We start from the raw sequence: 23,537 nt of genomic DNA on the forward strand, positions 1-23,537 counted from the left end.
TAGAAGGTGCCCTAGTTTTCCCTATTCCCATGATGTCTTTACTTCAGCCTTCTAACCCCTCTCGTCTATCTTTTCTGTCTTGTGTTTTTTCTCGCCTCTTGTGGAGGCTTATAGAGCACATCTCACGTAATGATGCAAGATTACTGCGTTTTCTTTTGCTGGCAAGTCACACTCGGGGTCCAGATCCAATGAGACCAATAGATGCGGTATTCAACTCCCCCTCCAAATCCTTGAGAGCAGGGAGCACACTCCTCATCATCCGCGGCCAGTTGGAGACCCACATGCCACTTCCACCAGCCGCCAAAACGCTGCATCTTGTCTCCACACCTTAACATCCAAACACCTGCATAAGCATACTCTGGTATTCAACAGGAACTGCAGCATAGATTGTAACACAGCACCATTTCCCAAGCGAGGAGATGGAGTTCCTCCCGGATGCAGCACTTGTGGAAGAACACGAAAGGACCTTGCTCCTTCAGTGACGTTGCTTTTGCTAAAGACATTGCTGTGCAGATACTTGGCCTTTGGTGAAGTCACCACTATCTGATACGTGGCCGGCAGTCGTAACCCCTGTTTGGACTTCCGAAACATATAGAACCCCTCCCTCAAATCAATTGGAGGCCTTCTTTAACTAAGCTAAGCAGGTGTTTTTGGTAGTGGTGCCAGCCAAGGCAATTCTTTGTCTGATAATTTGCAATCCATTCAGGATGATTCAGTTGATGTCCAGCTACGTATTACCCAATCATAAACAGATTTGTTTTTGCCTGCAGGTTCAAACTGGGCAAGTTACTGTAGATGCTAGATCAGCAGCAATCAGAAATACTATTCATGATGTTCAGTCTATGCCATGTCAGTTACTTGATATGACCTTACTGGAAGTTAGAGATTAAGTCAGCACAGGCTCGGGCTTTGCAGCAGCTACAGAATTATTTAAATAAGACCAATTAAAATGTATCTCAATTCTCAAAAAGATTAGAGGAACTAGAAAAAAGGGACTCTGACCTTGAAAACAAACATGGATCAACTTCAGGGCGGATCATCTGAATACGAGAAAGAAATTACTACTTTTAAAAATAAGCAGGAAGAGCTTGAAAATCATTCTCGTTGATCTAATCTTCGATTTTTGGGAGTTCCTGAAAATGATGGTGTTATCCCTTTGGTGGAAAGTTTAATTAAAAAACATATTTTACCAAATTGCTCTACTGATTCATCTATCATGTGTGCTCATAGAGTCCCGGCTCCTTAGATTTAATACTCAAGATAAGTTTCCTTCTACTAAACTAGTCAACTTAGCTGATTATTTCATAAAGGAGCACATTTCATTCAAGGCTGTACATCTAAAGTCCTTTGGCACATTTGAAATGTTTTCATTTCAGATATGCTAGTTTTAAGGGTTACTTCAGCTGGATTGAGAAGAGATTAACAGAATATGTTAGACTCTTTCTAAGCAGCTGGGGCACAAGCTATGCTCTATCAACAATTAAAGTTTAAAATTCTCTAAAGGAGCCAATTTCAGATCTTCTGTCCCTGAGGTGCATGACTTCTTAAAGGCAGTCCAGGAGGGGTATGTATGAAATTAGCGGGCTGTGGAAGAAAGCCAGTTGTCATATGATAAAATTCACAGCAAACTAAGCTAAACAAATGTTTATTGATGTTGATGTTTAGAGGGCCTTTCTGTTGCTATACTAAGGTTTTGGTAGCTGGCATGAGTTTGAATGGATGTTATAAGTTTACGATCATTGTAGATAGAGAAGAAAGATAACGTTTTGTCACATTAACTCCTGTAAGATGTGTGTATATATATATATATATATATATATATATATATATATATATATATATATGTTCGATGGCATGTGTAGCTGCAGATACACATGCTGTGCACAGTCCGCCGTCTGGTGTTGGGCTCGGAGTGTTACAAGTTGTTTTTCTTCGAAGAAGTCTTTTCGAGTCACGAGACCGAGGGACTCCTCCCCTTTCGGTTCCATTGCGCATGGGCGTCGACTCCATCTTAGATTGTTTTTTTTCCGCCATCGGGTTCGGACGTGTTCCTTTTCGCTCCGTGTTTCGGGTCGGAAAGTTAGTTAGAATCTCGGAAAAAATCGTCGGTATTGTTTCGTTCGGTATCGGGTTAGTTAGAACAAATCGACACCGAATCTTGAAGAGCTCCGGTGGCCCTTCGGGGTAATTTCGATCCCTCGTCGGGGCCTGGTCGGCCCGACCGCGTGCGACTTCAAGACTGATGGAACGGACCCCGTTCCGCTTCTGTCCTAAATGCCATAACAAATATCCGTATACGGATCAGCATCTGGTCTGTAACTTGTGCCTGTCCCCAGAGCACAAGGAGGATACGTGTGAAGCCTGTCGAGCGTTTCGGTCGAGGAAGACGCTCCGAGACCGAAGAGCCAGAAGATTGCAAATGGCGTCCACGCCGACAGGACAACATCGGTTCGAGGACGAAGAGGAAGCGTTCTCCATCCACGAGTCGGATTCGGGGGAATCCGACGCCGAAGACATAACAACCGTGAGTAAGACGTCAAAAATTAGGACTCACGAAAAGTCCACAAAAGCCCAGGGGACGCCACTGCCAACAGGCCATGGCTTAACCCAAAAACTAGGTGACCGAGCCAAGGCACCGAAAAAGGGCATGCTAGTGTCGAAGTCATCCGACTCCGGTCGTGATACCGCCACACAGCATCCTCAGAGCCGAGACACCGGCTCCGAGACAATTCGGCGCAGAGACAGCGGCACCGAAGATGTTCGGCACCGAGATACCACGCCGAAATCAAAGAAATCTTCTTCGGAGCCTAAAAAGCCTACCGAAACGGTTTCGGTACCGAAAAAAGCTTTGGAACCGAAAATTAGTTCCTATACAGAGGAACAAGGACTAAACACCCAATTGCATAGATTTGGTGAAGAGCTTCAAACTGTAGAAACTGACTACACTCAAATGAAGGCTTCACATCCAGGAAGACACAGGGAAGATAACCACTCTTTCCCCAATCAAGATGAAAAGGAAACTTGTTTTCCAACAAGGGGACAAGCAACCACAAGCAAAGGTGGTAAAGAAAGTAACACCACCACCTTCTCCACCACAATCAACACATGCATCACCGGCGCAAACTCCACCACTAACGCACTCACCAGCTCATACCACAATGAGCCAGGATGATCCAGATGCATGGTAACTCTACGACGCCCCAGTGTCTGACAATAGTCCAGACTCATATCCAACTAAACCGTCACCACCTGAGGACAGTACATCATATGCACAGGTGGTCGCAAGGGCAGCCGAATTCCACAATGTCTCACTACATTCGGAACCTATTGAGGATGACTTTCTCTTTAACACCCTGTCCTCCACCCATAGCCAGTATCAAAGCCTTCCCATGCTCCCAGGAATGCTAAGGCACTCCAAACAAATATTTCAGGAGCCAGTTAAAGGCAGAGCCATAACTCCAAGGGTGGAGAAAAAATATAAGGCACCTCCCACAGACCCAATATTTATTACAACACCACTAACACCGGACTCAGTAGTTGTGGGGGCAGCTCGTAAAAGAGCCAACTCTCATACATCAGGCGACGCACCACCTCCAGACAAGGAGAGCCGCAAATTTGATGCAGCGGGAAAAAGAGTTGCAGCACAAGCAGCAAATCAGTGGCGTATCGCCAACTCGCAAGCACTCTTGGCAAGATACGACAGGGCTCATTGGGATGAAATGCAACATCTCATCGAACACCTTCCCAAGGAGTTCCAAAAAAGAGCGCAACAAGTGGTGGAAGAGGGACAAAGTATCTCGAACAATCAGATACGGTCTTCCATGGATGCAGCTGATACAGCTGCAAGGACAATAAACACTGCAGTCACAATACGGAGGCACGCTTGGCTGCGCACTTCTGGGTTCAAACCCGAAATCCAACAGGCTGTGCTCAATATGCCGTTTAATGAACAGCAATTGTTTGGGCCGGAGGTAGACACTGCCATTGAAAAACTAAAAAAGGACACCGATACAGCCAAAGCCATGGGTGCACTCTACTCCCCGCAGAGCAGAGGCACATTTCGGAAGACACCTTTTAGGGGAGGGTTTCGGGGTCAACCCACAGAAACCAACACTTCACAGACAAGACCACCTACCTACCAGGGTCAATATCAAAGGGGAGGTTTTCAGGGACAATATAGAGGAGGCCAATTCCCAAGAAGTCGGGGAAAATTTCAAGGTCCCAAAACCCCTCAAAATAAACAGTGACTCACAAGTCACACAACCCCATCACACAACACCAGTGGGGGGAAGACTAAGCCAATTCTACGAATCTTGGGAAGAAATAACAACAGACACTTGGGTCTTAGCAATTATCCAACATGGTTATTGCATAGAATTTCACAAAGTCCCACCGAAAACACACAATATGTCAAAACAGCATATAGATCTTCTAGGACTAGAAGTTCAAGCATTACTACAAAAGGACGCAATAGAATTAGTACCAAGCCTACAGAAAAACACAGGAGTTTACTCACTGTATTTTCTAATACCAAAGAAGGACAAAACTCTGAGACCAATACTAGATCTCAGAACACTAAATACCTACATCAAATCAGACCACTTTCACATGGTCATATTACAAGACGTAATCCCACTGCTCAAACAACAAGACTACATGACAACATTAGACCTAAAGGATGCGTATTTCCACATACCGATACATCCTTCCCACAGGAAATACCTAAGGTTCGTATTCAAAGGAATACATTACCAATTCAAAGTGTTGCCGTTCGGAATAACAACTGCGCCAAGAGTCTTTACAAAATGCCTGGCAGTAGTAGCTGCACATATCAGAAGGCAGCAGATACACGTGTTCCCTTACTTAGACGACTGGTTAATCAAAACCAACACGCTAACAAGGTGTTCACGTCACACAAAGTATGTCATACAGACCCTTCACAAGCTGGGTTTCTCCATCAACTATGCAAAGTCACACCTTTTGCCGTGTCAAACACAGCAATACTTAGGAGCGACAATCAACACAACAGAAGGGATAGCCACTCCAAGTCCACAAAGGGTTCAAACATTTCACAAGGTGATACAGGCCATGTATCCAACACAAAAGATACAAGCAAAAAGGGTATTAAAACTCCTAGGCATGATGTCTTCATGCATAGCCATTGCCCCAAACGCAAGATTGCACATGCGGCCCTTACAACATTGCCTAGCATCACAATGGTCACATGCACAGGGTCAACTTCTAGATCTGGTGTTGATAGACCGCCAAACATACATCTCGCTTCTATGGTGGAACAGTACAAATTTAAACAAAGGGCGGCCTTTCCAAGACCCAGTGCCACAATACGTCATAACAACGGATGCTTCCATGACAGGGTGGGGAGCACACCTCAATCAACACAGCATCCAAGGACAATGGGACATACATCAAAGGAAGTTTCACATAAATCACTTAGAACTGTTAGCAGTATTTCTAGCGTTGAAAGCATTTCAACCCATGATAACCCACAAATACATTCTTGTCAAAACAGACAACATGACAACAATGTATTATTTAAACAAACGGGGGGACACACTCGACACAGTTGTGTCTCCTAACACAAAAAATATGGCATTGGGCAATTCACAACCACATTCGCCTAATAGCACAATTTATTCCAGGGATCCAGAACCAGCTAGCAGACAATCTCTCTCGGGATCACCAACAAGTCCACGAATGGGAAATTCACCCCCAAATACTGAACACTTACTTAAATTTGGGGAACACCTCAAATAGATCTATTTGCAACAAAAGAAAGCGCAAAATGCCAAAACTTCGCATCCAGGTTCCCACACCATCAATCCCAAGGCAATGCTCTATGGATGAATTGGTCAGGGATATTTGCGTACGCTTTTCCCCCTCTCCCTCTCCTTCCATATCTAGTAAACAGATTGAGTCAAAACAAACTCAAACTCATACTAATAGCACCAACATGGGCAAGACAACCTTGGTATACAACACTACTAGACCTGTCAGTAGTACCTCATGTCAAGCTACCCAACAGACCAGATCTGTTAACACAACACAAACAACCGATCAGGCATCCAAACCCAGCATCGCTGAATCTAGCAATTTGGCTCCTGAAATCCTAGAATTTGGACACTTAGACCTCACACAAGAGTGTATGGAGGTCATAAAACAAGCTAGAAAACATTCCACTAGACACTGCTATGCAAATAAATGGAAAAGATTTGTTTGTTACTGCCATAATAATCAAATTCAACCATTGCACGCATCTCCAAAAGATGTAGTAGGATATTTACTACATTTGCAAAAATCAAATCTAGCTTTCTCTTCCATAAAGATACATCTCACCGCAATATCTGCTTACCTGCAGATTACTCATTCAACTTCCCTATTTAGAATACCTGTCATTAAAGCGTTTATGGAAGGCCTAAAGAGAATTATACCACCAAGGACACCACCTGTTCCTTCATGGAACCTCAACATTGTCTTAACAAGGCTCATGGGTCCACCTTTCGAACCCATGCATTCTTGTGAAATGCAATACTTAACGTGGAAAGTTGCATTTCTCATTGCCATCACATCTCTAAGAAGAGTGAGTGAGATTCAGGCATTTACCATACAAGAACCATTTATTCAAATACACAAAAATAAGGTAGTTCTAAGAACAAATCCAAAATTCTTACCAAAGGTTATCTCACCGTTCCACTTAAATCAAACAGTAGAATTACCAGTGTTCTTCCCACAGCCAGATTCGGTAGCTGAAAGAGCACTACATACATTAGACATCAAGAGAGCACTAATGTACTACATTAACAGAACAAAACAAATTAGGAAGACAAAACAACTATTTATTGCCTTTCAAAAACCTCATACAGGAAATCCAATTTCAAAACAAGGCATTGCCAGGTGGATAGTTAAGTGTATTCAAGCCTGCTATCTTAAAGCAAAGAGAGAGCTGCCTATTACACCAAAGGCATACTCAACCAGAAAGAAAGGGGCTACCATGGCCTTTCTAGCAAATATTCCAATGAACGAAATATGTAAGGCAGCAACATGGTCTACGCCTCATACATTTACCAAGCACTACTGTGTAGATGTGTTAACTGCACAACAAGCCACAGTAGGTCAGGCTGTACTAAGAACATTATTTCAAACTACTTCAACTCCTACAGGCTGAACCACCGCTTTTGGGGAGATAACTGCTTACTAGTCTATGCACAGCATGTGTATCTGCAGCTACACATGCCATCGAACGGAAAATGTCACTTACCCAGTGTACATCTGTTCGTGGCATGAGTCGCTGCAGATTCACATGCGCCCACCCGCCTCCCCGGGAGCCTGTAGCCGTTTAGAAGTAGATCTTAAACAATTGTACATTTGTAAATATATTACTTTAACCTTTATTATGTACATACGTATTCATTCCATTGCATGGGCACTATGACTAACATACACAACTCCTACCTCACCCTCTGCGGGGAAAACAATCTAAGATGGAGTCGATGCCCATGCGCAATGGAACCGAAAGGGGAGGAGTCCCTCGTTCTCGTGACTCGAAAAGACTTCTTCGAAGAAAAACAACTTGTAACACTCCGAGCCCAACACCAGACGGCGGACTGTGCACAGCATGTGAATCTGCAGCGACTCATGCCACGAACAGATGTACACTGGGTAAGTGACATTTTCCATATATCTGATCTCCTGAGCTATGACAGAAGGAAGTGGGAGGAGTTGGAGTTGACCCTGTTCCTTTAAGTACAGAACAGGAAGGGGTGTAATGTTGTGAATTACGGCAGTAGTCACTGTGGTATGGAATGGAAACATCAATTTAGCATACACAGCAGTTGATCCAGCTTATTGTCTCTGCTTTTAAACTTTTATTTTGTTATATTGAGCTTTGTTTTTGCCTGCGGTCTGGTCACAGTTTGAGAAGATTTTTCTGGGAAGGATGCGAGTGGTCCTTTCTTGTAAGCAGTAGCATTTTGTGCAATTTGGTGTAACTGGGCAATTGAAGGTATTGCCCTTTTTGAGGCTGCTTATAGAAGGGGTGGAGGGTGGGAAAGACAGGTAAATGCACCATGGGTGTTATTAAAAAAAAAAAAGTAGGGTTCAGTTCTTGTCCAGAGCTCTTCACGTCTTTACTTATATAAGTTTGTATTCTCAGTGGAGAGATTATAATCATATCATGTTATGTAATTGGTATGAAAAGTAGACAAAAAATATCAGTCAACTTTAAACTAGATGAACATTTAGCACCTGATGTAATTCGGTGGGAAGCAACACATTTAAAAGACAATAATCCAAATATATTTAATCCACAGTATTTGTCCTATACATTGTTTGCTTGTTAAAATGTGGCCCATAGGGCAGTGCTATCTAATTCAGGAGAACACTAACATGAAAGATATAAAAATTCAAAAGTGATCCTTTTGGTAGATGGTTGTGGGTCACAGCTGCTATATATACAAAACATTTTAATTTTGTAAGTAGTTATGGGCCAATTGAGGATAAAGTGCGGGCCATTTATCGGATACATGATTTAGCAATGATCTCGGAAGGTCCTACAATTCTTGGTGGGGTGTTCAATTTAATTCAGACCCTGGAATTAGATGCTTGAAGTAAGGGTATGAAACAAATAAAACTATGAACAGCTTCTTTAGTCTCTTGTTTGAAGAAGTATTGCTGTCTAAATGGATCCGTGGTAACCACTCTCTAAATCTTATACATGCTTTTCAGCTAGGTTTCATTCAGCCTCTAGATTAGATTCCTTCTTAATATCTCAAAATGTCATCATAAAGAGCTTGTCTCTTGTTTCAAATAGTTTCTCAGGTCACGATCTTATCTTGTTAGAGTATATACTATTTACGAAGCTTTCCTCACAACAACAAACAAGTCTGAAGAACACTGGGAGTGGTTCCAGAAATCAACCTAGAATTAGATGTGTTAGTTAATGCAGAAGCCACGGGGAGCAATAGTTTAATCATTCAAGTTTATACACCCCCCCCCCCCAAGCGCTCAAACATTTATTAAAATTATACAACCAAATTATATTGGGGGGGATGCTCTAGATTATTTTTTTAGGGATTAGTAATTTGTGTTTTGAATAGTGGGAAACCTCATAACGATCCCTGTCACTAAATACACATTAGACTGTTGAATGTTCGTTATAAATGTTTTACTAAAATCATAAATTGTAATTGTATTAAGTTGGTTGCATAGATGTTAATTCATGAACATCAGAATTTTGGGGGCTAACTGAATAATATCACCTGATATGAACTATATGATTATTGGGTACAAAATAAATACCAGTCTTCAATAATCATGATCAATGATGAAAAAGCTTTTCATTTAGTTAAGTGATCTGTGTTGCAATTGGATTCTGCCCATTCAGTACTCCCAGATTTTTTGCTATTCTGATCATGTGGTTTTGGACTTTTTACCGTAAGTGAGTCTTACTACCGGTGTCTCACCTACGGTAATTACATGTTAAACGGACTGCGCATGCTTACTGCCAGTGTCCGTCTTTTAAGATAAGGCTGCTGTGAGGCAGCAAGTGTAAGGGGCTCTTGGCAAGTTACACACGAACATGTGTGCACATGTGTGCAAGCTGCATGTGGGAGACTACTGTCATGCACAGCCCTGTAACAGTGCACAGGTACCCTGGCACAGTGGGGACTGTGCAGTATTAGGTATTCACCTGAAATAGGCCTTATAATGGTAGTGTGCACTAATTGGGAAAGTCAGTGTGATTAATGTTTTTTTCTGTAGTGGCACCCAATTATACACATAGGGAGAGAACTGCCTTAAAGGTCAGTTTCACTTCCCTTTGGCCTACAGAGACCATTGTCGTCTTGAATTGGAGTGTAACCTCTGCGGGAAAATCAATTATGTAACCCCCAAAATGATATATTGACACCTTATGGGTCATTCAGAGTTTTCATAATTCCCTAGCTCAGCTCTGGATCAGAGCCCAGGCATTTTGTCACCCTGCTGTAGCCGGTTAACTAGATTAATGTCCAACAGCAGGAAAAAAGGCTGGCCCACACAAAAGAAGCAATTAGCAGTACTTCCTTCAGCTCCTGAGGAGGAAAGGTGTGGGGCAGAATGATCTGTATCAGTCACCCAGCTGTCACAATGTTCCAGCCTGCCCAAGCCCACTGAACAAACAACTGGAGCCAACCCACTAGGAGGTTCCCTTTGAAATTCTAGTGTGCAAATCCCTGACAATGATGTCAGTGAGGGGTGGAGCTGAGACTCCAGGAGCTGATGTGACCAGTGGCTCCTGGATGACGCTATTTTGGACTGTCTCAGCATGCTGTGCAACGGGGTAGGGACAGAGTTTGAGAGCTGAGGTGGCACCCTAGGATTGGCCAGTCGTGCCTGACATCTGGAACCTTCCTCTCCCTTTTAAACACTTTTGTACAAGGGAGAAATGTTCTCTTGCCTGTAGATTGTTCTACACTTTACTGGAATGTGGAACCCCCTGACCCCCTCAGAACTAAGGACTCTGTCCAGTTGAGCCCAGGACCAGTGGGTCTCCCCAAAGACCAGTGAGGCTGGCCCCCTTACATCACCTGAGGACCAGTTGAGGGAAAGCCCTGGACTTTTTTGCACCCAGAAACAAAGATCAAGAGGAGAGCTGGTGCAGGGAACCAGAAGGATCAGCTCTTTTGAGGACTGCGCCACTTTGGAGGAGAGAAGGGTTGCCGCAATTTCTCCTGGTGGCTAGAGCTCACCACCAGCAGTTGAATGAGCCCAGGATCGTCAAAATAGACCCAAAGGGGCTCGAGTTAGGACATTGTAACATTTGGAAACCTTTGACGCCTTCTCTGCCTCTGAGCATGTGGGGCCCCGCTGCTAGTCTTGTAACTTCCCCTGGGCTGGGCCATGGCCCAGGGGACGGCACAAGAGAGACACACCACAAAATGGAGCCAGGAGAGGGTGTGTATGGGGTTCACTCCCTGAGGCAGGCCTCTGGACCCCCTATCCCAGGCTGTTTTTATAAAGGGGGGGCAAAGGTCCTCAATCTCTGGTTCCCCCGAGTGTCAATTGCTTGGGGAAGCGCTGTTGCTGTTCCTCGAAGTTGCGGAATGGTAAGGAGCGCTGTTGTGCTCCTCCGTGAAAGTGGGAGGGGCCCAGGGCCCCATCTCTGGGCCTTGATGAAATAAATGGAGCTCCCCCACATTGCCATACCACCCTGATCCCTGTGCCCGTGACTGGGGGAGCGGGAGGCCAGTTACAGGCACCTGCCTATAGGAATGGACAGATGAGAAGAGTGCTCCTGGCTCCCACTGCAGCACGCTGGAATGCTTCTGGCACGAGGAGCAGGCGAGGACAGCCAGAGGTGGTCTCCCCAAGCTGCCCTCCAGCGAGGTAGTCGTTTGTGGGGTGCCCAGTCTCACCTGCTGAATGAAATCCCAACAAAAGGAACAACTAGACGCAGCTTTCCCAGTGCTGCTGAAGAGCTGATGATACAGTAGTCACCGCACAGCAAAGATCACCCCATAATGCCTTGCAGGGCCAGCTAGTTACTAAGCTTGCTTTGGCAGTTTCTCTCCTTGTGGTGGCCCCAGGACGATGAGGCCACCACCAACAAACTCACAAGGCTGCAGCCTATTCCTCCAAATGGATTTCTAGAGTTCCCACCCTAAGTTGGGGCGACTCCAAAACCATCACCTCATTTGGATTTCCCTGATGTTTTCAAGCACTCCCAAGAGTGGAGCTTTAGCCCGTAGGAACTGTGTATGGTGACATTTATGAGGGCCTGAAAGGCCTAAAAGTGGTTAAAAGTAATATTGGTCACCCCTCCCTCTTGGAGACATGGAACAGGATAGTGAGAGATCATCAGACTACTACTGAATCTTACCACTAGTATAACACTGCTGTCATATAGCTGTACCCCGGAGCGGATATACCATACACCCACAGTTATATCATAATAAGATAAGGTGTGAGAACCTCCTTGAACTATTGTACTCTAACTATTTATTGTTATGAGATCAATATACTGGCAATAATGGTTATACATCGCACATATTAATATTGGTTTAAACTGTTTCCTAATTTGACATGTACGTATACAATGGATCACAGACTGTATGTGTCACGCAAGCCCTGAAGGGTTCAGCTTTGTTTGCTTTTGTACACCTGTTTAACGATGTGAAAATAATTAAAAAAAATACAACACAAAAAAAAGTAATATTGGTAATAAGGCGCTCTCCAGGGGCCAAGTGTATGGTTGCAATGCAATGTTATCTCAATGTATTGCCCTCTAGGGGGTATTTTTATAATTGCAACTTTGTAAAATGCATGAGAAATACACAAACACAGGTTTGTTTATTCATGACAAATGCTTTATTGGTTAACTATAACAGTTTCAAAGCCTTTTTGGTTACTGCAGTGATGACAACCACTACTGATCAGGGTATATAATTGTGTTTTATTTCAGTATGAAATGGTGATACTTGCTTGATATTTTCGGGTGGCCCCTCTAGATGGTCACCAGTGGTTAAACAATGTCATATATGGTATGTTCAATTGCCAATGTACATATTTGTAAATTATTGCATAGCATTTAGTAGAGAGAGAATTGTTCAAACAGTGAGTTGAGGGACTGGCAACATGCCCAAGTCAAGTATTTTGTTTTCTTTTCCTGACCCCCTCACTACTGTGTTTGGGTACACGAGAAATCATAACGAGATTATCAGGCCTGGTTCAAAACATTTTTTTAGCCTTTGTTTTTTGCATACTCCCTTATTCTGCAGCATTGGAAGTCATCTTTTTGTTCATTGACCCAAACTGAGTTTCTATAAAACTTTTCCATATTGCATTCAAGACTTTGAGTATAATAATAATGTGGTTGGCCTGACGGAGCAGTGTGGACCATGAAAATTCTTTATTTCTAGTTCCCCCCAGCTATCTAATCTGATGACTGTATTGTAGTCAGACTGCAGCTGCATGCTCTTGATCTTTCTCGTTCCTCCTTGGCACAGCTGCCTTTAATAACCTTCACTAGCTCCCACCATCTAAAAGGATTATTTTCTAGTTTCTGTTCATGTACATTGAGCCACCCATAAGCCTACACCTATTTATCTTCAGAACAAATTCTGGTTTTGTTATCCAGTGCAATGTTTGCACCCTTTGGAATCGCACCTACTTTATCAGCCCAAATTCAGACTTTTATGGTTTGGCGGCAAAGCATTCTCAACACAGACCTCCCATCTCTGGAATGGCATGCCTCCTCCCCTTCCTTCGATCTCTTATCTCAGACAGTTCAGAAAGCTGCTGAAGACTTGACTGCACACCCTCTAATCTTCCATGTCACTCAGGTAGCTGAATACTACAAACAATGCCAGGACACCTTTTTGGTAATTGTTGAGCTTTACAAGTGGCTATAATAATAATTTTCCCTATCAGGATGCCTAACATTTTGGTAACGTCCCTTTTCTTGTGGGCGAAAGAAAGCTGCCTCATATCCGCAACAAGTGTGTGTAGTGTGGGTGCCTTCCTCTCATATCATGAAGGATTGTGACTTATGTGCAAAAACAAACAAAAGAAATACTCTCAAGAACAGTGAAGAAATTAGACTTTGAACTATGTTGGAAGATCTGTTTGCAAAGGAGACCTGAAAAGTTCTACAGGGAGGGAACATCCTGTTTCAACTTGGATAGTGCAAGCAAACACAGTGGACTCTGATTGTCCCCTGCAGAGGGATATCCAGGGCAGCAGGGTGAGGAATCAGGAAAATGTCTTAGCCATGCTGACTGTCAACTGTATACATCATCATTAAAGACCATGGTATTGAAAGCAAAAGCTTCAGCAAAAACATGCTTGCTATTGAAGATCAGCTTCAAAACAAGACACCACCACTGCTCGTGTAAGGCTTTGTCAAACCACTTGAATCACTCAATTACATCTTCCTTGCTGCTGAACCATTCCAGACACACTGTACTGTCCTTCATCATTGATTATTACCCCACAGTTGACATCACCACAACATTTATCGGTGCACTACAACCGTCTCGCCAAGTTTCAAAATCATCTAGATCATCATGAAGTTTGACAATTATTTTTTCCTGAGCTACCTAAGAATAGGCTGTGACTTTGGCCAGCTGCTGAACCATCTCTTCAGTCCTTGGGGCCTCCTTGCTTTGTCATCCCAGCTGAAGACACAGTGCAAACTCAATGCAAATTCTGACCCTTCCTCTGCCTCTGAGAATGGTGTAACAACCAATGTCAGTGCCTCCTGTGAGGAAAAGTGCTACTGTTGCCACAATGGCCATCAGGTGGACATGCTTTGTATTAGGTTCCTCCTTTTTTGAGAGATGTGTGTTCTCCAACCATGCCCAAGAGTTGCAAGCAACACACATCAACCTATTTGGATCAGAAATCCTCATACAAACCCACCAACATGATCTTTTCAGTGGACAATAAATCCACCTTTTAAGATGTTCTAGCAAGAGGGAGCTTCAGGCCTTCCAACTAATGGTGTCTGTAATTATGGAGATGTTATAACTAAGGGAATCACCCGGGCCACCCCTTCCATTAGTGCCCGGCTTGCAGGAATGCCATAGGTGAAATTCCTAACACTGGCCACTGTTAAAGCAGCAATGCTACGGCTGCTCAAGAAAATAAGTATTTCTGACAATATCTGGATTTCCCTAAATCAGACCCCAAGCTAGGCTCTGCTATTGTGGCTTCCTTTAGAAGGAGACATTCTTCTGCTCCCAATAATGCTACACCTCTGTAGTGAATCTTAGTTTGTTTTAATGGGATAACAGGAGTTAGCATAGCCTTTTGGCTTGTAGACTCGTGCCCCCGTCACCTACTGACTTTTAAACTACTAAGCTTGTTCTGTCTTAGACCATTTATTTAATTAATTCTTCTAAGATGGCTGCCTTGTTTATAGTTAGGCCATTTTGTTTAGATTTATGTTATCAGTGTCACCGCGCTGAGGCATCAACTCATGCAACAATGACAAACAAACTGTAGGTGCTCACATTAGAAATTACCGTCCCAAGCATGCTGTGTTATCTATTGTTTTGGAATAATCTACGTCAGGGGTCCAAGTAGATCTGTGTAAATACATCACACTTTAGACAGATAATTAGAGGGAGTCGGACCAGATACCATCGCTGCTATCTGCTGCACGTCGCCTTGACGCTGACCCGGACTTCGTGTTCCTTCGGAGTCTGAGCACGAGACCTCATTCCAAGGTAACAAGGGTTGGGGGCTCCTTCTAGGAACATGGCATTGACAGATTAGGTTTAACATACCCAGCTCTCCTCTAGGTAGAAGGTTAGGCCTCTTACGGTAGGGTATTAGGACTAATCACACACTCAATGTCTTTTCATGCTATGTCAAGATGGTGGGGACTTTATAATCATGACCCTTGTTTTTACAGTTATATTTCTTGCACTGTTCATTATCCTAATCATTGCAGCCCATGCGATTTATTGCAGATTGTATTAAATAAAAACTATTGAAACATTACTGCATCTTCGTTATTGTCTGTGTTTGGTTGAGACATGATATATCTTTGAGAAAGGAGTAATCTCTGTTTAACCACAACACTCCCTAAGATGTCATACTTCTGAGTCCATGCGTAAAGGCTGCCACAAATCACCTATAACTGTTTGGGTTTTTGGTGAAGTACTGCTAGTGAGCCGGAGTGGTTGGGACTACAGTTGCGACTTGTTGTAGGATAGGCATAGTCGCCTACAAACATAAGTACTGTCATCCTTGAATCAGCAGTCTTGCCCAGAGCAAGAGTCCAAACTACGGCATGGTGCCACCAACAATGGTGTTTTGGCACTAATTTACGGATACTTTGACTATCACTGTCTCACAGACATCAGGTACCCTAAGTACCATTATACAGAGACGTCCGTGGCCTTTGGGAAAATCCTCCACAGCTGAACAGGGAACACCTAGTTAGGCTGTAGGTTGTTCAAGCTCAAACTCATAAAAAGTACTTTACTCCCCACTTGGTGTTCCATCTCTTCACCCATTTTCACAAATCTGGCTAACCCTATAGAGATTCCTGAGAATGCTAGACAAGCATTAACATTACACCTAGTAGCACATGGGATTAGAGAAGATGGCGGGGAAGTGACTTTCATAGTAGAAGCTAATGAAGCTTACCAAACAGAAAGATTTTATTCTTGGTTCACCTTTCCAGAGGAAGACCGCAGAACACTTACATTTCACACATATACAATTGCTAATGTACCTCAACAGTATCAAGCATACCAGTACCATAAAATACTACTCACCTATCAAGAGCATCAGAACTGGTTTGAAGGCGCCCTATCACATGTAATACAACGAGTGAGATTAGGTCCTTTAAGTAATGACAGACCTACGTGGCCTATGTTTTCTACATACACACCTCACCCAGATATATAAAATTTGCTAGTAGGAGATCTGCGAAACTTATATAATGAAATTGTAACATTATATAGAAGGCTTGTTCAGTTCGTAATGCAGACTTTGAACACAATACCAGCACGTCCAGCACCTGCTGGATACCAGTTGGCTACTGGGATTAATCCACAAACAGTGCATACTATTATGGGTAAAGTACCCACAGAGCAGGAGAAAATACCTTATTGGATAGCCCAGAAAACAAATCAGCTGGAAGCTGTGTTTCCCCATACGGGTCCACAGGAGAAACATAGAATTCTAACAATGTGCTTGCCCTTTGGGATGGTTACCTCTGTGGATGACTGTGCCACATGGGGTACAGTCTTCGCTGCAATATATACTACCACACATGGTACCCCGACACTTGCCAATTTACAGGCAGTGTTAAAACAAATACAGAATGAGCATGGGGCAGCACCGGCCCTAGATCTGGGGGTGAAATGAATGCGTAATTTTGACGCATCCTCAATAATACTCAGTAATATTAAAGGGGAAGCGGTAACACTGGCTATACGCCAGTGTCTCCGAGAAACTCTACATTTGGATCAAGAGAGACAGCTACCAAAAATTATTTCAGATACCTATACTAATATAGGACGGGATAGTCCGGGAGCCAAGCCAAAGAAATTGGAAGTACAGAGTACCACCCCTGAGGAAGGTATGAAACAGACACAGGAGGGTTCTAAAAAGCGCTGGGAGATGCCAAAACAATTTAAAGACAGACAGAAGCAGAGAGCAGACTCTCCGTATCCGGAGAACTCCGAAAGGAGATATACTCTCAAAAATAGGAAGAATATTAGAACTCCTGATAGATATATTGATTCACCTCTCTCTCGTTCCTTTCAGGAAGCTCTGGATAGGCGTAGCGAGAGAGGGGGCCATCCTGACCGACGTCCTGAATATGTGAAACAAAAGAAAGACTTGTCACAGTCTACGGTCAAAAAAGAAGAGAAGACTTCGCAACCAAAGCCACAGTTTAAAAAGAAAAAGGTGGCAGCACTATCGGTCAAAAATGCCAATACACTTGAGAACATTGCTGAAGAACAAGACGTGGGCAGTCACACTGCTAGACAGCGCAGCAGAGGTCACGATATGTCGCCAGAGACTGAAAGATCATCTGGATGCAACACCAACTAGCGATTTTGTTGCAGTTGGAACGGCGGACGGGCGCGTACTCCCACCGGATAGACTGTATGATCTGAAGATCCAAATTGAGGGAGACGTAGAACGCACCATCGGTGTGATCTTTTGGGACGAACTTAATTGTAACATCCTATTGGCCGAAAGAGATTGGCTGCCAGAACACGTCGATAAGCTCCCACATGGGGAAAATTTTATTTTGCCTTCTTTCTCTAATCTTGTTCCAGAGGCAGAAAAGGAGCTCTAAGCTGTCAGATGGGCTCTAGCGCAGGCACCTGCATTATACCGCAATCATGTAGGTTGAAACAGGGATTCTCTGTGTCATGTAATCAGGTCTACACCCCAGCTTTAGACACAATATCCAGTCAAACATGAGGCTAAAGCTCCAGTGAGGGAGATCCTCACTCAGCTAGAATATCAGGGGGTAATTGAGCCCTGCGCCTCTGCAATGAATAGTCCATTATTCCTGGTTGCGAAGCCAGACCATTCCTATAGAATAGTCTTAGATTACAGACACTTAAACAGTCATACATGTACAAATGCGATACAAAATTCACATAACACGGCACTGATACACAACATAGTGTGCAAAAAATATAAAACAACATTGGATATTTCCAAAGGGTTCTTCTGCCAGAATTTAGTGGAAGAAAGTCGGGCTCTGAGTGCATTCTCATTTGGCTCACAAAAACGCTTTTGACATTTACCACAGGGCTATAAGAATAGTCCAGGGCTGTTCTCAGCCCGAGTAACATCAATATTACATGATATTGATCATGAGGCATTATCCTATGTGGACGACATTTATCTCACAGACCTGAACATTCCTTTTGTGAGGGTCGATCGAATAATTTTAGGGTTTGCAGAAGTTGGTTATAAATTCAACTTTAAGAAAAGCAAGATCACCTTTCTCAGTGTATGGTTCCTGGGATACGAGCTATCAAACGAAGGAAAGAGCCTTGCCCCGCACTTCCTAGAGAAGTGTGCACTATTGCACCAACCAGATAAGCTAAAGAAACTACAATCTTTACTTGGTTTCTTTAATTTTGGCAGAACATACATTCCTGACTATGCACAACGTATCAAGCCACTATACGACTTGATACGTCCAGATTTTTCTAGCAGACACTAGACAGTTGAACACACACACATCCTTAGGGATTTGCAACAGGACATGCTGGAAGCTAAACACTTCAACACCTGTGATAATGAAAAGAATTTGGTCATCTGAATAATTGCTGGTTCCCTTTGGGTTTACGTATTTCACCTTCAATGAGGATGACACAGTGGCCATAGCATATAAATCACATTTATACTCAAATGCAGAGCAACGCTTTGCACCCATAGAAAAAATTCGAACTGCAGTTTAGATGGCTGTCATAAAAGAGAGGCCATTTGCCCAAGGGAAACGTGTCATTGTTGTTACCCAGTGCCAGCTTTAGAGGCTGTCACCACATCAAGCGTTCCTAACGCTAAAGCATTACATCCATGCTGGATTCTGTGGGCAACTTCTCTGAGCGCTATTGATGTAGATTATATTTTTGATCAGAAACTTCACGCACAAGAATTTCTCCAATATGAACAAGAGTGCCCCACTCCTCTACATCTTTTACCTTTAGACAACTACCATACTATCCTTTATACTGATGGTTCAGCTCAACCCGCTGTAGGTACCAAACATCAATACTCAGCCGCTTGTGCAGCTGTGAGTGGAGTGATGAAGGATGGAGTCTTCCACCCTCATAATACCTACACGCAGACTCTAGGGGACTGCACAGCTCAGTTAGCTGCACTCAAAGCCCTTATTTTAGCGTTCGAGAAAACAGAGACAGGAAACTGACTTTGATAGTCTGTGATTCATATTACTGTGTTACAATGAGTATTTTAATCATTGGAAACTGAATGGGTTTAGAGATTCTAAAGGGAACACCATAAAACACAAGACATTTTGGGGGAGAGTGGCAGATCTTAAGGATAAGCTACCGTGCGTCCATCTAGTACATACATTGGACCACCAACGTGTAGGAGTACACGTTATTGGTAATACTTTGGCTGACGAAGCAGCCAAATCGGCAGTAGCTACGGCTTCTGTGGCTGCAGTGACTCGTTCCCATATGAGATTGGATAATGAAATAGTGGCTTCCATAAAAGCTTCGGCTGAAGGTAAGTCTCTCCCGAAAGGATACCCTGCAAAATATTCTTACCACATCAGTGCACAGAATGTTGCTTATGCAGCACTTCCTGGGGTTTGAGATCACGCAATCCCCAACGAAGACCAGAGATTAGATCTAGTGAAAGCAGTGCATGAGGTTGTCGCTTCCGCGCATGCTGGTATTTCGGCCACGGTAACACTCTTACAGAAAAGATTCTGGTGGCCGGGTCTATACAACAGACAAAGCAATATGTCCTTTGTTGTGACATCTGCTAGCAGATAAAGGTCTCTAATATTAAATGCCCACTTCAACCGGATGGTGCCTACAAATACATCCTAGTCGCTGTAGATTTATGTTCTAGATTCCTGTGGGTATGGCCGCAACGGTCGGCTGACGCTCAAACTGTTATAAAAGATTTGCTGATCTTTATCAGTACATATGCGGTTGCAGCATTCCACTCGGACCAGGGCCCTGCATTTGCCTCTAAGGCATTCAGGGGCACCATGGGGACGATGAGTGTTGAACTTCATTACTCCGCACCATACCATCCCGAGGGAAATTCGGTTGTGGAGAGGAGGAACCATGATCTAAAGCAGTCCTTAACAGCTAGAGTATTAGGTTCTGGCCGCAGCTGGCTTCATCACTTATATGGGGTCCAGAGAGCACTGAATAATCTGCCAAGACGGTCCTTGGGGGGACGAACCGCCTATGAGGTTCTCTTTGGGTTACCTATGTATGTCCCAGATCATGATGGTTCTGGTTTGGTGGCAGCAGAAGCCCCTTTTGAGATAAATGAACGTCTCACTGTCTGACAGGAGCTGCAACAATTTTGAGATAAGTCATCTACCATTGCTGCCACCATAGGAATAAGGGATATTCCAACAACTTCCACTGGCTGAATTCCTAAAGTTGGGGATCTGGTTCGTGAAAAGATTGCTGTAAAGAAGGAATTCAGTCCATCCTACAGAGCAGTCTTGGGAATGCAAGGTACCAGAATTGTAATCTTGCCACCATTGCCTGGTTCCCGAAGAAACAGATTTGTTTTGATTGACAGTGTCAAACTACACCATGTGGCCAATCCTGCAAAGTAGAACCAGAGGTCCCTTGGGTAGTTCCCGATACCCTCTCACTACCCAACAGGACATTCCTCTTCAGAATAGAGTGACCAACACTACTGTGGACTATGCTACAATGTCCAACAATTATATAAATTCCTCCTCGACCATGGGGAGAGCGGAGAATGAACTCTTGCTGGTTCCCGTCACCACTTCCGCGACAACACCTGGTCAAGAATTGGCCGTCTTATACACCAATTCAACACAGACTAATGGCACTACTTACTATGAGCCTCCACATGAAGTGAACACATCTACAAGTAGTGAACTTCCTCCTGTTTTTGCAGAGACTGACTCTGGTTACTTCATCAACATTGATGACTTGTCTTCAGACTCATCCACTCAGGCGACTGAAAATGATTCAAAGACACGCAAGCCATATCTCTGACTTAAAAGGAACTACTCGACATTATTTTTATGGATTGGTTGTGTGACTGTTTTTTTCTTACTTATAAATGGTCATAACGCGCCACTAAGGTGCTAGTAGATGAAGTTTTAACTCCACATCATTCCTCACACTAGGTCCATAGAGACTTGTCCCTGGTGAACATTTCAGCTATACCCATTTCTGATGGGATTGTGTGGGACAAGGTTCCTTTTGAAATATACAGGCCTACTGAAGTTATTCAAATTCCATATGTATTCAAAATGTTCATGACAGATGTTATCACACCCAGTGTTGTATCTGATGATTGGGATTTCCATACAGTTGATTCTATGTTAACTGTAATGAAGGACTGTTCAGTATTTGAAAGTGATAATGTATATGTAAATACAATGAATTATAGGGAAATGTTCTGCTACAATAATTGGGGACATTACTACCTGCACCGTGCATCTACACATAGACCGGTACTTACTTACACACAGTGGAAACATTGTTCAATGCCACCAGTGGGGAGCCCAAAAAGTTATTTAGAAAAATTCACTTATTTTTCCGGGCATGACACAAGAAATTCCGAGTCATATTTTTTCAAATTGCCTCCTACAAAAATTTGGAAAATTTTGCTTACAGATACAAAACTGATATATTCGGATGCCTTTGTTTCCCGTCTTGCCATTGCAGGTTACGATCACTGGAAGAACAATATTGATTTAAAGAGTGTATTGGGGACACAAGATTGGCCATACAGGGTAGGGAAGCCTTGTTCAGAGCATGCCTGATTCCTGTACAAATTATTTTTTTAAATGACACTGTTCAACAGACGTCTTGCCTCGGGTTAGCAAAAATAAAAGAAATTAACACGCCCAGTATCCCCACACCGGCTAAGTTTAATGATTGGCAGTTCTTCCTAAATAACACGGAAGAAGACCTGGATGCAAAAGTTCAGGCTGGTGCCTAGAATTCTTCACTTTTCAGTCCCGGCAGGTGGTTAATTTGGCCAAAAGACACCAATGGATGTCAGGTGCATTTTCTAAATTCCTCAGGGGGTTTAAAGATTAGCCAGCCAGATCCTCGCTTCTCAGGACAACACAAGGGGATAGTTACTACATAGAGTGTGGGTAAACTGTGTCAACAGTGGGTACAGTCTAACACGTTAACCACAGTTAAAGAACACCTTAACACACTTTCTGAAGATATAGACTTGCAGGATTTCTTGATAGGTCCTAGGAAACAGCGCTCTAAAAGATTTATATATGCTATGTATAATGAGATATGGGAACTTTCCCAGATAGAAGCTGCTGCTTGTTTAAGGCAAATTGAAAAGGAAAACTTAGAAAAGGCTTTGGCAGTTGTCGATAATGGCATGAACACCCTGTCCATCAGAATTTATTCACTCGCAAACATAGTGTTGTCTATGATTGATATCATTCAGTCAGACATGTCCCATTTATACCATGGACAAGGTCAGCTGGGTTCTATTATGCAGCTTGGTTGAACGTTACAAACTTTGAAAAATGGGCGTATTCCATGGAGATACATTAACTGTAGTGAATTGTTCGCTGCTTTTAATTTATCCGAGAAACAACAGATAATGGCTAAAAGAAAAGCGTTGCGGTATGCGACCGGGCATTGCCTGCACAATTTCTGTCTCTAAGGTCATTACGTGTTGTGGACATGTTTTATTCCCCCCCACACAAGAAATAAAGGTATCAGATATGTGGCCTCACATTGATACTATTAATGTAAGTTATGACAAGCTGAGTAGGCTAAAGGCGCTACTGTTTCAAAAACAGGTTGCGTTGACATCCGCTAGAGAGACGTATGTTCTCCACATTGCAAGATCATCAGCCGAGATACAATCCCTATTAAATACCAACTTTCCCAAGTGCTTTGGTGAGCTGGTATCCAGAATTTTAAATACCTCGAGCACTACTGGGATTGTCCATTTCTCTTAAGGCTGTCGGGTCTGGATTTGTGTCTGTCTTCCAGACTATCTTCGGAGTCATCCCGTCAGCCATTTATTCACTATTTTCAAGTGTGTTTGGTGGCTTTCCTGTAATTTCGGCATTTTTTGGCAGAATACTATTGCAATTTTTTTGATTCGCAGTGGTTGTTTCTTTACAGCTACAAGAGCGATGGAACCTAGGTAGAAGGTTAGGCCTCTTATGGTAGGGTATTAGGACATATCACACACTTGATGTCTTTTTATGCTATTGCAAGATGGTGGGGTCTTTATAATCATGACCCTTGTGTTTACAATTCTATTTCTTGCACTGTTCATTAGCCTAATCATTGCAGCCCTTGCGATTT

General features: G+C 43.2%; 1 protein-coding gene across 1 annotated transcript in view; it reads left to right on the forward strand.

Moving 5' to 3' along the window:
- Positions 1 to 23,537, forward strand: part of LONP2 (lon peptidase 2, peroxisomal) — an 885,840-nt gene that overhangs the window by 494,312 nt on the left and 367,991 nt on the right. The gene's annotated exons all lie outside the window — the stretch shown is intronic.

Source organism: Pleurodeles waltl, chromosome 12, assembly GCF_031143425.1.
Source record: "Pleurodeles waltl isolate 20211129_DDA chromosome 12, aPleWal1.hap1.20221129, whole genome shotgun sequence".
Taxonomy (NCBI): Eukaryota; Metazoa; Chordata; class Amphibia; order Caudata; family Salamandridae; genus Pleurodeles; species Pleurodeles waltl.